Raw genomic sequence first — 10,995 nt, 5'->3', positions numbered from 1 at the left:
TATATTGGTCCCCCTTCAATCTCATATGCATCAATTTCTATGCTAGGTTTGAAGCTTCTGTCACTCTAGCCTGCCAATACATAGTCCTATCAACATACAACTAACCCTATGGTGTGATCCACGCGCGCGATCATATGATGGGCACCAAAGGACAACAACATAACCACAAGCAAATTAAACCAATCATAGAAATTCATCAATCACCGATAGGACAACGATAATCTACTCAGACATCATAGGATAGCAACACATCATTGGATAATAATATGTAGCATAAAGCACCATGTTCAAGTAGAGGGTACAGCGGGTTGCGGGAGAGTGAACCTATGAATATAGATGGGGCAAGAGGATGGAGATGTTGGTGAAGATGACGGAGGTGTTTGTGTAGATCGCCATCACATGATGATGTCCCGCGCGGCGTTCCGGCGCCGTCGGGAGAGAGGGGGAGAGAGCCCCCCTCCTTCTTCTTCTTCCTTGACCTCCTCCTTAGATGGGAGAAGGGTTTCCCCTCTGTTCCATGGTCTCCATGGCGGCGGAGGGGCGAGAGCCCCTCCGAGATTGGATCTCTCTCTCTGTGTCCTTCTGTTTCTGTGCTCCCAGATTCTACATTTCACCGTTTCTTAAATTCCCGGAGATCCTTAACTCCGATTGGGCTGAAATTTTAACACGATTTTCTTCCGGATATTATCTTTCTTGCGGCGAAAGAAGGGCTCCAACCGCCTTAAGGAGTGGCCACAAGCCCCCCTACCGCGGGCCCACCCCCTGGCCGCGGCGACAGGGCTTGTGAGCACTCCGTGCATCGCCTCGCATTGATTCTTCTTCCCAAAAATCATAAATAGTCCAAAAAAAATCCCCGTAAGTTTTTATTACGTTTGAACTTCGTTTGGTATGGATATTCCGCGAAACAAAAAACATGCAACAAACAGGAACTGGCACTGGGCACTGGATCAATATGTTAGTCCCAAAAATAGTATAAAAAGTTGCCAAAAATATATGAAAGTTGTAGAATATTGGCATGAAACAATCAAAAATTGTAGATACGACGGAGACGTATCAGCACCCCCAGGCTTAATTCCTGCTCGTCCTCGAGTAGGTAAATGATAAAAAAGATATTTTTTGATGTGGAATGCTACCTAGTATAATCTTGATCATATAATTTAATCATGGCATGAATACTAAAACACGAGTGATTCGAAGCAATAATCTATCATTTGACATAAAGACAATAATATTTGAAGCATACTAACAAAGCAATCATGTCTTCTCAAAATATCATGGCCAAAGAAAGTTATCCCTACAAAATCATATAGTCTCGCTATGCTCCATCTTCCCCACATAACGTATTTAAATCATGCACAACCCCGATTTTAGCCAAGCAATTGTTTCATACTTTAGTGTTCTCAAACCTTTTCAACTTTCACGCAATACATGAGCGTGAGCCATGGACATAACACTATAGGTGGAATAGAATATGGTGGTCGTGGAGAAGACAAAAAAGGAGGAGATAGTCTCACATCAACTAGGCGTATCAACAGGCTATGGAGATGCCCATCAATAGATATCAATGTGAGTGAGTAGGGATTGCCACGCAACGGATGCACTAGAACTTATAAGTGTATGAAAGCTCACAAAAGAAACTAGTGGGTTCACCCAACTTGCTTGCTCACGAAGACATAGGGCAATTTTGAGGAAGCCCATCATTGGAATATACAAGCCAAGTTATATAATGAAAAATTCCCACTAGTATATGGAAGTGACAACATAGGAGACTCTCTGTCACGAAGATCATAGTGCTATTTGAAGCACAAGTGTGGAAAGAGGATAGTAGCAATTGTCCCTTCTCTCTTTTCTCTCATTTTTTGTGGGCTCTTTGGCCTCTCTTTTTTTGGTGGGCATCTTTGGCCTCTTTTTTGTGAATGGGCTTCGCTGGTCTCTTTTATTTACTCGCATGGGACAATGCTCTATTAATAATGATCATCACACTTACAACTCAATACCTAGAGCAATGATGACTCTATATGAAATGCCTTCGGTAGTGTACCGTGACAATGGTCTAGCATAGCAATGACATCAAAAAACGGACAAGCCATGGAAACATCATGCTAGCTATCTTACGATCATGCAATGGCAATATGGAAGTGGTGGCACATGTCATGAGACGAAATGGTGGTAGTTGCATGGCAATATATCTCAGAATGGCTATGAAAATTACATAATAGGTAGGTATGGTGGCTGTTTTGAGGGAGGCTATATGGTGGGTGTAATGCACCGGCGAAAGTTGCGCGGTACTAAAGAGGCTAGCAATGGTGGAAGGGTGAGAGTGCGTATAATCCATGGACTCAACATTAGTCATAAAGAACTCACATACTTATTGCAAAAGTCTATTAGTCATCGAAACAAGGTACTACACGCATGCTCCTAGGGGAAAGGTTGGTAGGAGTTAACCATCGCGCGATCCCGACCTCCACACAAAGGATGACAATCAATAAATAAATCATGCTCCGACTTCATCACATAACGGTTCACCATACGTGCATGCTACGGGAATCACAAACCTTAACACAAGTATTTCTAAAAATACACAATTACTCACTAGCATGACTCTAATATCACATATTCATGTCGCAAAACTGTTGCAAGGAATCAAACATATCATATTCAGTGATCTGCAAGTTTTATGTAGGATTTTATGACTAACCATGTGAATGACCAACTCCTGTTAACTCTCTAAATAAGTATAAGTGAAGCATGAGAGTTTAATTCTTTCTACAAAAGATATGCCCCGCTCTAACAAATATAAGTGAAGCAAAAGAGCATTCTACAAATGGCGGTTTTCTATGTGTAGGGAAACAGGCAATCCAAACTTCGAAAGATATAAGTGAAGCACAAGAAGCATTCTATAAAGCCAAGCAAGGACTATCTCATACCAGCATGGTGCATAAAATAAAAAGGAAAAATAAACACAAAAGACGCTCCAAGCATTTGCACATATCATGTGACCAATTAAAGTATAGCTCAGAGTAAAATTACCGATAGATTGTAGACGAAAGAGGGGATGCCTTCCGGGGGATCCCCAAGCTTAGACGCTTGAGTCTTCCTTGAATATTACCTTGGGGTGCCTCGGGCATCCCCAAGCTTAGGCTCTTGCCTCTCCTTATTCCTTCATTCATCGTGCTCTCACCCAAAACTTGAAAAGTTCAATCACACAAAACTCAACAAAACTTCATGAGATCCGTTAGTATAATAAAATAAATCACCACTTCAAGTACTGTTGTGAACTCATTCTAAATTCATATAAGAATTATATCTACTATAATACAACTTCACCATAGTTCATACCCCCCGACTACCCATAGATTCATCAAAATAAGAGAACAATGCATATAAAACATAATCTGTTAAAACAGAACAGCTGTAGCAATCTGTATATTCCGTATACTTCTGATATCTCAAAAAATCTGAAAAGTTATGAACGTCTAGAAAATTTGCATATCAATCAGAAGAAAAAGGAATCAACTCAAAAGCTCTTCCAGAATAAAAATGAAAATTAATTTCGTGAGCAGAAAGTTTCTGTCTTTTCTCAGCGTGATCAAACAACTATCACCCAAACTAATCGTAAAGGCTTTGCTTGGCACATTATTTTTAAAAACACAAAGGAATTGTACAAGGGGATAATTATTTTTGTGAGAAACTTCCATGAAAAATTCTACATTGTTTCCATGAGCATGAACACAAGTGTTCAAGGTCGACCCTCACTTCCACAATGCATCACCTTTCAATCACTTCTCTTTTTGAAAAAGTTTTAAGTTCCCCTCTATATATTTTTTGTTTTTAAACTAAATAAAAGCACTCAGAATAAATAAATGACTCTCTAAAACTTCCGAGTTGTCTCCCAGGCAACGCTTTCTTTAAAGCCATTAAGCTAGGCATAAAGTGCTCAAGTAATGGATCCACCCGGATCCCAAGGTATATCAAAGCCAATTTTAATTAGCAATGATTTGAAATTTAGTAGTGAGCACAAGGTAACATATATCAAGCAATGACGAAGTCAAACTCTCTTCCTATGCATTGGCATGTCATAAAAGAACAATTCATGCACACCAAGTAAAGGCCAATACATAGCATAAGCAGTTTCTTGCAATTTTATCGTATTGGCAACATAGAGAGGTGGAGATGTAGTTCCTCTCTCATAATAATTGCAAGTAGGAGCAGCAAGCAGATGCAAATTATATTCATCAAAATCATCATGTGTAACATAAGGAACTATAGCTAGCTCATCTTCATAAGCATCATTCATAATGGCATCATGGCCACAAGCATAGCAAGCATCAAGTTCATCAAAAAGGGATATTTCAAACGAATCCAAGGGATCATAGCATTCATCCTTCGGTAAGAACGAAGGGAAATTAAATAATGTATGAGTAGAAGAGTTACTCTCATTAGAAGGTGGACACGGGTAGCTAGTCCGCTGTTCCTCCTTTTGTTCTTCGCTCTCCTCTTCATCTTTTTCATCTAATGAGCTCACAATTTCAGCATTTTCTTCTTCCATAGTTTCCTGCAAAATAATAGTCTCTTCTTGGGCAGCATAGGATTTCTCCTTAAATCGTTCAATATGGGCATTATATTCATAATTAGTATAACAATAACGAAGCATAGCCAAATTTTCAGATCGGTAAGGAGCATCATCATTATCATCACACCTTTTAAACAGAGCCTCAATTTCATAAGCACCCATAAAAGCAAAAAACTCTTCTATTTGATCCACATCATAGTAATCATATATACCATTAGCATAAGAAGCCAAGGTTCTATGATCATTAAACTCACAAGAAAAGGGAAGGCGTGGAGCCTTCATCCTAGAGCAACAAGTAACACGATGTCTCTTGCATAGTTCCCAAGCATACCATTTCAACAAATGGATTTGATCCCATAAAAGTTTCCCTTTTTGAGTCAAGCGATAATCCCTGAAGTATTCACGTTGATCCAACGTGTATCCCATTATAAAATTGAATGGGGCTTTCTCAAGATTATTAAAGAAGTGCATAATATTTTCCACATAACGAGCCTCGAGGGTTTTAGGAGGTTCCCCATCTCCATGAGTAGAAAGTACACCTATTTTTTTGGTATTTCATGTTCCTTATCCATAACTAAAGATAGAGAACAACTTAGAACAACAAATAAATCTACTTAGTGATAAAGCAAACAAGCACACACGAGGATATTCACCCCACGCTATTACTCCCCGGCAACTGCGCCAGAAAAAGATCTTGATAACCCACAAGTATAGGGGATCAATTGTAGCCTTTCTCGATAAGTAAGAGTGCCGAACCCAACGAGGAGCTAAAGGTAGGGAAAATATTCCCTCAAGTTCTATCGACCACCGATACAACTCTACGCACACTTTACGTTTGCTTTACCTAGAACAAGTATGAAACTAGAAGTACTTTGTAGGAGTGATAGGATAGGCTTGCAAGAAAGTAAAGAACACGTAAATAAAACTAGGGTCTGGTTAGATAAGGAAACAACTACGAGTGTCTAACGAGTGTGGAAAAGTGGTGGTAGGAGTGGCGGAATTGTCCCTAAGCAATTAACTACGTTACTAGATCGATAGCAAGTATCATGTGGGAGAGGCCTCTGCTAGCATGTCATCCCTTACTTGGAATTCTATGCACTTATGATTGGAACTATTAGCAAGCGTCCGCAACTACTAACGTTCATTAAGGTAAAACCCAACCATAGCAATAAGATATATTGGTCCCCCTTAAATCCCATATGCATCAATTTCTATGCTAGGTTTGAAGCTTATGTCACTCTAGCCTGCCAATACATGGTCCTATGAACATACAACTAACCCTATGGTGTGATCCACGCGTGCGATCATATGATGGGCACCAAAGGACAGCAACATAACCACAAGCAAATTAAACCAATCATAGCAATTCACCAATCACCGATAGGACAACAATAATCTACTCACACATCATAGGATAGAAACACATCATTGGATAATAATATGTAGCATAAAGCACCATGTTCAAGTAGAGGGTACAGCGGGTTGCGGGAGAGTGAACCGCTAAATATAGATGGGGGAAGATGATGGAGATGTTGGTGAAGATGATAGAGGTGTTGGTGTAGATCGCCGTCACACGATGATGTCCCGGGCAGCGTTCCGGCACCGTCGGGAGAGAGGGGGAGAGAGCCCCCCTCCTTCTTCTTATTCCTTGAGCTCGTCCCTAGATGGGAGAAGGGTTTCCCCTCTGGTCCATGGTCTCCATGGCGGCGGAGGGGCGAGAGTCCCTCCGGGATTGGATCTCTCTCTCTCTGTCCTTCTGTTTCTGTGCTCCGAGATTCTGCATTTCACCGTTTCTTAAATTCCCGGAGATCCGTAACTCCGATTCGGCTGAAATTTTAACACGATTTTCTTCCGGATATTATCTTTTTTGCGGCGAAAGAAGGGCTCCAACCGCCCTAAGGAGTGGCCACAAGCACCCCTGCCGCGGGCCCACCCCCTGGCCGCGGCGACAGGGCTTGTGGGCACTCCGTGCATCGCATCGCGTTGATTCTTATTCCCAAAAATCATAAATAGTCCAAAAAAATCCCCGTAAATTTTTATTACGTTTGGACTTCGTTTGGTATGGATATTCTGCGAAACAAAAAAGATGCAACAAACAGGAACTGTCACTGGGCACTGGATCAATATGTTAGTCCCAAAAATAGTATAAAAGTTGCCAAAAGTATATGAAAGTTGTAGAATATTGGCATGAAATAATCAAAAATTATAGATACGACGGAGACGTATTACACCTCCTGCTAGAAACCTTGATATGTCGCATGTGCTTGATGATGCTTATGATGCTACTATGCCTGATACTGCTAGAGATGCTATGCGTGATACTGCTATGCCTGATACTGCTAGAGATGCTATGCTTGATACTTCTTTGTGTGATGATGCTAGAGATGCTATTTTGCCTGATGATGCTATGCTTGATACTGCTAGAGATACTACTTTGCCTGATATGTCACTAGGGGTATTCCTTGATGCTCATATTGCTAGATGTAAGTGCATCTAGTGCCCCTTAGTGATTTTGGTGGTTTGAAGACTTATAGGTTAAGTATCTAATGTGTTTGTGAGTATACACAGGATCTATAAGTCATTGAGGAGTTTGAGATATTTGAAGAATATCGACCCCTAAAAATATATGACTTCACTTGAAGAATTGGTCTGAAGCTGAAGAAATTAATCGCGAGGAATCTGCGATGAAATGGATATTCCTCATGAAGATACTCATATTGAGAAGTCCGGTGGTTCGTGAAGAAAATCACTCTGAAGAATTTGAAGGATGAAGATTTACACTTTGTGTTTTACTTTCTTCACATTTGAGTAATAGGAACACCGTACTGTTAAAGGGGGTCGAAGTTACACTATGGAATGAATTTCCTCATGATGCTCAACCCAAGCCTAAATCCTACCAAAAGCCTCAAGTGAGGAATACGAGTGACATGAGGACTCTCACAACTGAGGGTCCCGACCGTTTCGATAGCCACGCCAAGTCATTGGTCTTATCCATTCCAACTTTCATATTATTTAAGGGCATAAGTGTCAAATCATGTCGGGATGCCCCAGGCTATAAATAGCCACCCCCCACAACCACTAGCTGGTCGGCTGCTCCGTTATAAACTGACTCTTGTCATAAGAGCAACCCAATTCCTCACAGTCTTCAAGAGTAATTCATCAGTGAGGAAATACACCATACACCGAAACCACAAACCAAACCTAGTGATTGAGCATCACTCAAGAAGTTGTTCCTGTGTGGGACTGAAGCCTTTTACCTTTGAGGACTGTGAATCCTCTAGACGGTTAGGCGTCAAGGTCTAGAGCTTTCCAGCAGTCAATTGTGGATCGCCGGGTGACCAAGTTTGTGAGGGTTTGGAAGTCTGCCCTGAAGACTTACCACGAGTGTTGGGTGAGGACTGTGTGTCCTTAGCTCAAGGAGAGTACGGTAGGGATTGTGTGTCCTTGGTTTCAATACCAAGCCGCTCCAAACCAGATGTACGACTGTCACAACAGTTGGAACTGGGTCATCAACGATTGTCTTCACTAAGAAACGGGTTCTAATTCCTCAACTCCTTACTTTTCTCGTATTATGTGTTGATGACTTTCACTGCAACTGTTTGAAGAATTTGCTGAAGACTTTCTCTGAATTTCCTCAACCCCAAATTCTTCACGTCAGTTAATCCACATCTGTATTCTGCGTGCCTGCTCACTGTGCAATCTGTTTTCACATTCTTCACTCTAAAAAACTGCTGTTGTGAAACTTTGCACTTCTGATCCTTTACTGTTTCCGCTGTAAGTTAGTCATTGGTGAGGAATTTCCTCAAAAGGAATTTCCTCGGTGATGAAATTCTAAAAATCTCCTATTCACCCCCCTCTAGTCGATATAACACACTTTCAATTGGTATCAGAGCAAGGTACTCCCTTGTTCTGTGTGATTTTGGTTTAACCACCTGGAGTTTTAGGTATGTCGACTGCAGGCATGTTTAAGGTGACTGCAGCATGTCCTACCTACGAAGGAAAGAACTTTCCCTTCTGGAAGAACAAAATGCAAATGCATCTACAAGCTATTGGTAATGATCTCTGGTATATTGTGGAACATGGCGTCCCCATCATCTCTGCGAGTGTCTCTGCTGCTGATGTGAAGAAATTCAAGCAACTCGATTCTCAAGCGAAGAACATCATCTGTGGCCATCTGAGCCCAGGCCAGTTTGGAAGAGTAAGTGCTTTGGGCTCTGCAACACTGATCTGGGAGAGACTGTGCAAGGTAAATGAAGGAGTATCAACCCAGCGTGACTCTCGTGTTGATATTCTTCGCAATCTCTTCAATCGCTTCAAGAGATATGACAATGAAAGCTGCCAAGATACTTTTGATCGGCTCACTGACATATCAAATGAACTGCAAGCACTGGGAGCTCGAGACATCACTGATCACGAAGTTGTGAAGAAACTGCTGAGATCTTTGGATTCTTCATTTGATACTTTAGTTCTGATGATCCAAGAAAGACCAGATTACAAGATGCTTGATCCAGCTGATATACTAGAAAGGCTAAATACTCATGAATTCCAGCTAGAAGAAAAGAGAGATCTATATGGACCAAGCTATTCTAGACCACGTGCACTAAAGGCTAGAGCAATTTCCTCATCTGAAGACGAAGACACAGATGACAACATTTGTGACCCTGAAGAATTTGGACAGGAGCTTGCAATGCTCGTGAGGAAATTCGAGAGAGTTACACGACGTGGCCAGTTCGGTAAATCTTCAAGAAGAGACACGAGAAAATCAGAATCTTCATCTGAGGACTACAAGAAATGAACCTGTCACAAGTGCAAGAAATCAGGTCATTACATTGCTGATTGTCCCCGTTGGGGAAAGGAATGAAAGAAGAAGAAATACAAGGATGACAGTTCTGATGACTCGAAGAAGAAGAAGAAATCTTCAAAATCCTCATCTTCAGAGCCCTCATCGCACAAGAAGACTAGTTTCAGAAAGGCTCGGGCACTTATTGGCAAGGAAATGGACTCCGAGGCAGAATCAGAGGAATGTGATGAAGAAGAGGGTTCTGATGAAGACTCAGAATCCGGACAGGCTAGTCTTGCACTGGCAACCACTTTCGTCAGCAAGTCAATCTTCAACCTTGAAGAAAATGATAGCACCATCCGCACTGATGACTATGCTGATGACTCGCTCCAACCTTTTGCTTCATGGAAAAAGGTTCAAAGGTACCAAATAATGCCTCCTCCTCTGATTCAAGTGACTGTGAACCTGATAATTATAAGAAACCCAGTTACAGTAAACTTGCTATCATTGCCACTAAACAACAAACTGCTCTGGAAAAGCTTCAGAAACTGCAAGATAAAAGTGATGATCTGTTGAATGATGAAATGAATCTTACCCAAATCATCACTGAAGATGTGAAAAGTCTTCAGTCTAGATTTGATAATCTTCAGGATCGTTATGATACACTCCTCACTGATCATGAGAAGCTTTCCTATGAATTTCTTCAAAGGAAGCTTGATCTTGAGAAGCTGAGGATGTCTCATGATGATCTTCGTATGGAAAATGATTCATTACTAGCTCAACAGATCAGCGCTAGTCAAGTTGAATTCATCCCTCCATGTCTTAAATGCATTGAACGTGAAACTGCTAATTCCTCACCAGAATCATCAAATGCTACTATTGCTACAAATTCTTCAACTCCACCTGTTGTGTCTATTTCCTCACTTGAGGAAAACACAAATGTTACTGATGAAAATGCAGGGTCGAAGGAATTGTACGTGACAGGCATATACAAAAGCCTCAAAGGACATCAAACCCTTTGTGATGTGCTCAAAAAGCAGATCTTGAACAGGAACCCGAGGAAAGAAGGAATTGCCTTTGAGAGGAAATTAAATGCTGATGGATCTTATTGGAAACCTGAGCAGTATCCCAAAACCTCATGGGTTGCTGCTACTGGGCCTCCTTTTGAGCCATCTAATCTAACTGGCTTTTCATGTGAATTATCCTATTCCTCAGATGAGTCATTTGACTCCAACTATAAACTGTTCAAAAATCAATCTGGTGAAGTATTTGCTCGATATGTTGCAACTAACTGCAGGAATGGCCCTCCCCTGAGGAAAATCTGGGTTCCCAAAAGCTGTCTTTAAAATCTTCAAGTGAATGTCCTCATGACACCACCACTGAAGAATCTGAACCCCAGATCAAATTCCTCAGGAGGACCAAAGTCTTCAAGAGGATCAAAATCCTCAACTGGTCAAAACTATGCTCGTACCCGTGCTAATGCGTCTAACATGCAGGGAAACTACAAGGAATATGAATATGAGCGTTACTCCTCAAATCATGATGTTCATAAGTCCTCAAACCAGTTCTCTGCATATTCATATGAGTACTTTAATCCCCCTACTGTTAGGAGAAGTGCATTGGCTTCAATGCCACCTTTCTC

This window comes from Hordeum vulgare, chromosome 2H (genome assembly GCF_904849725.1).
Source record: "Hordeum vulgare subsp. vulgare chromosome 2H, MorexV3_pseudomolecules_assembly, whole genome shotgun sequence".
NCBI lineage: Eukaryota > Viridiplantae > Streptophyta > Magnoliopsida > Poales > Poaceae > Hordeum > Hordeum vulgare.
Note: the sequence above shows the minus strand (reverse complement) of the source record.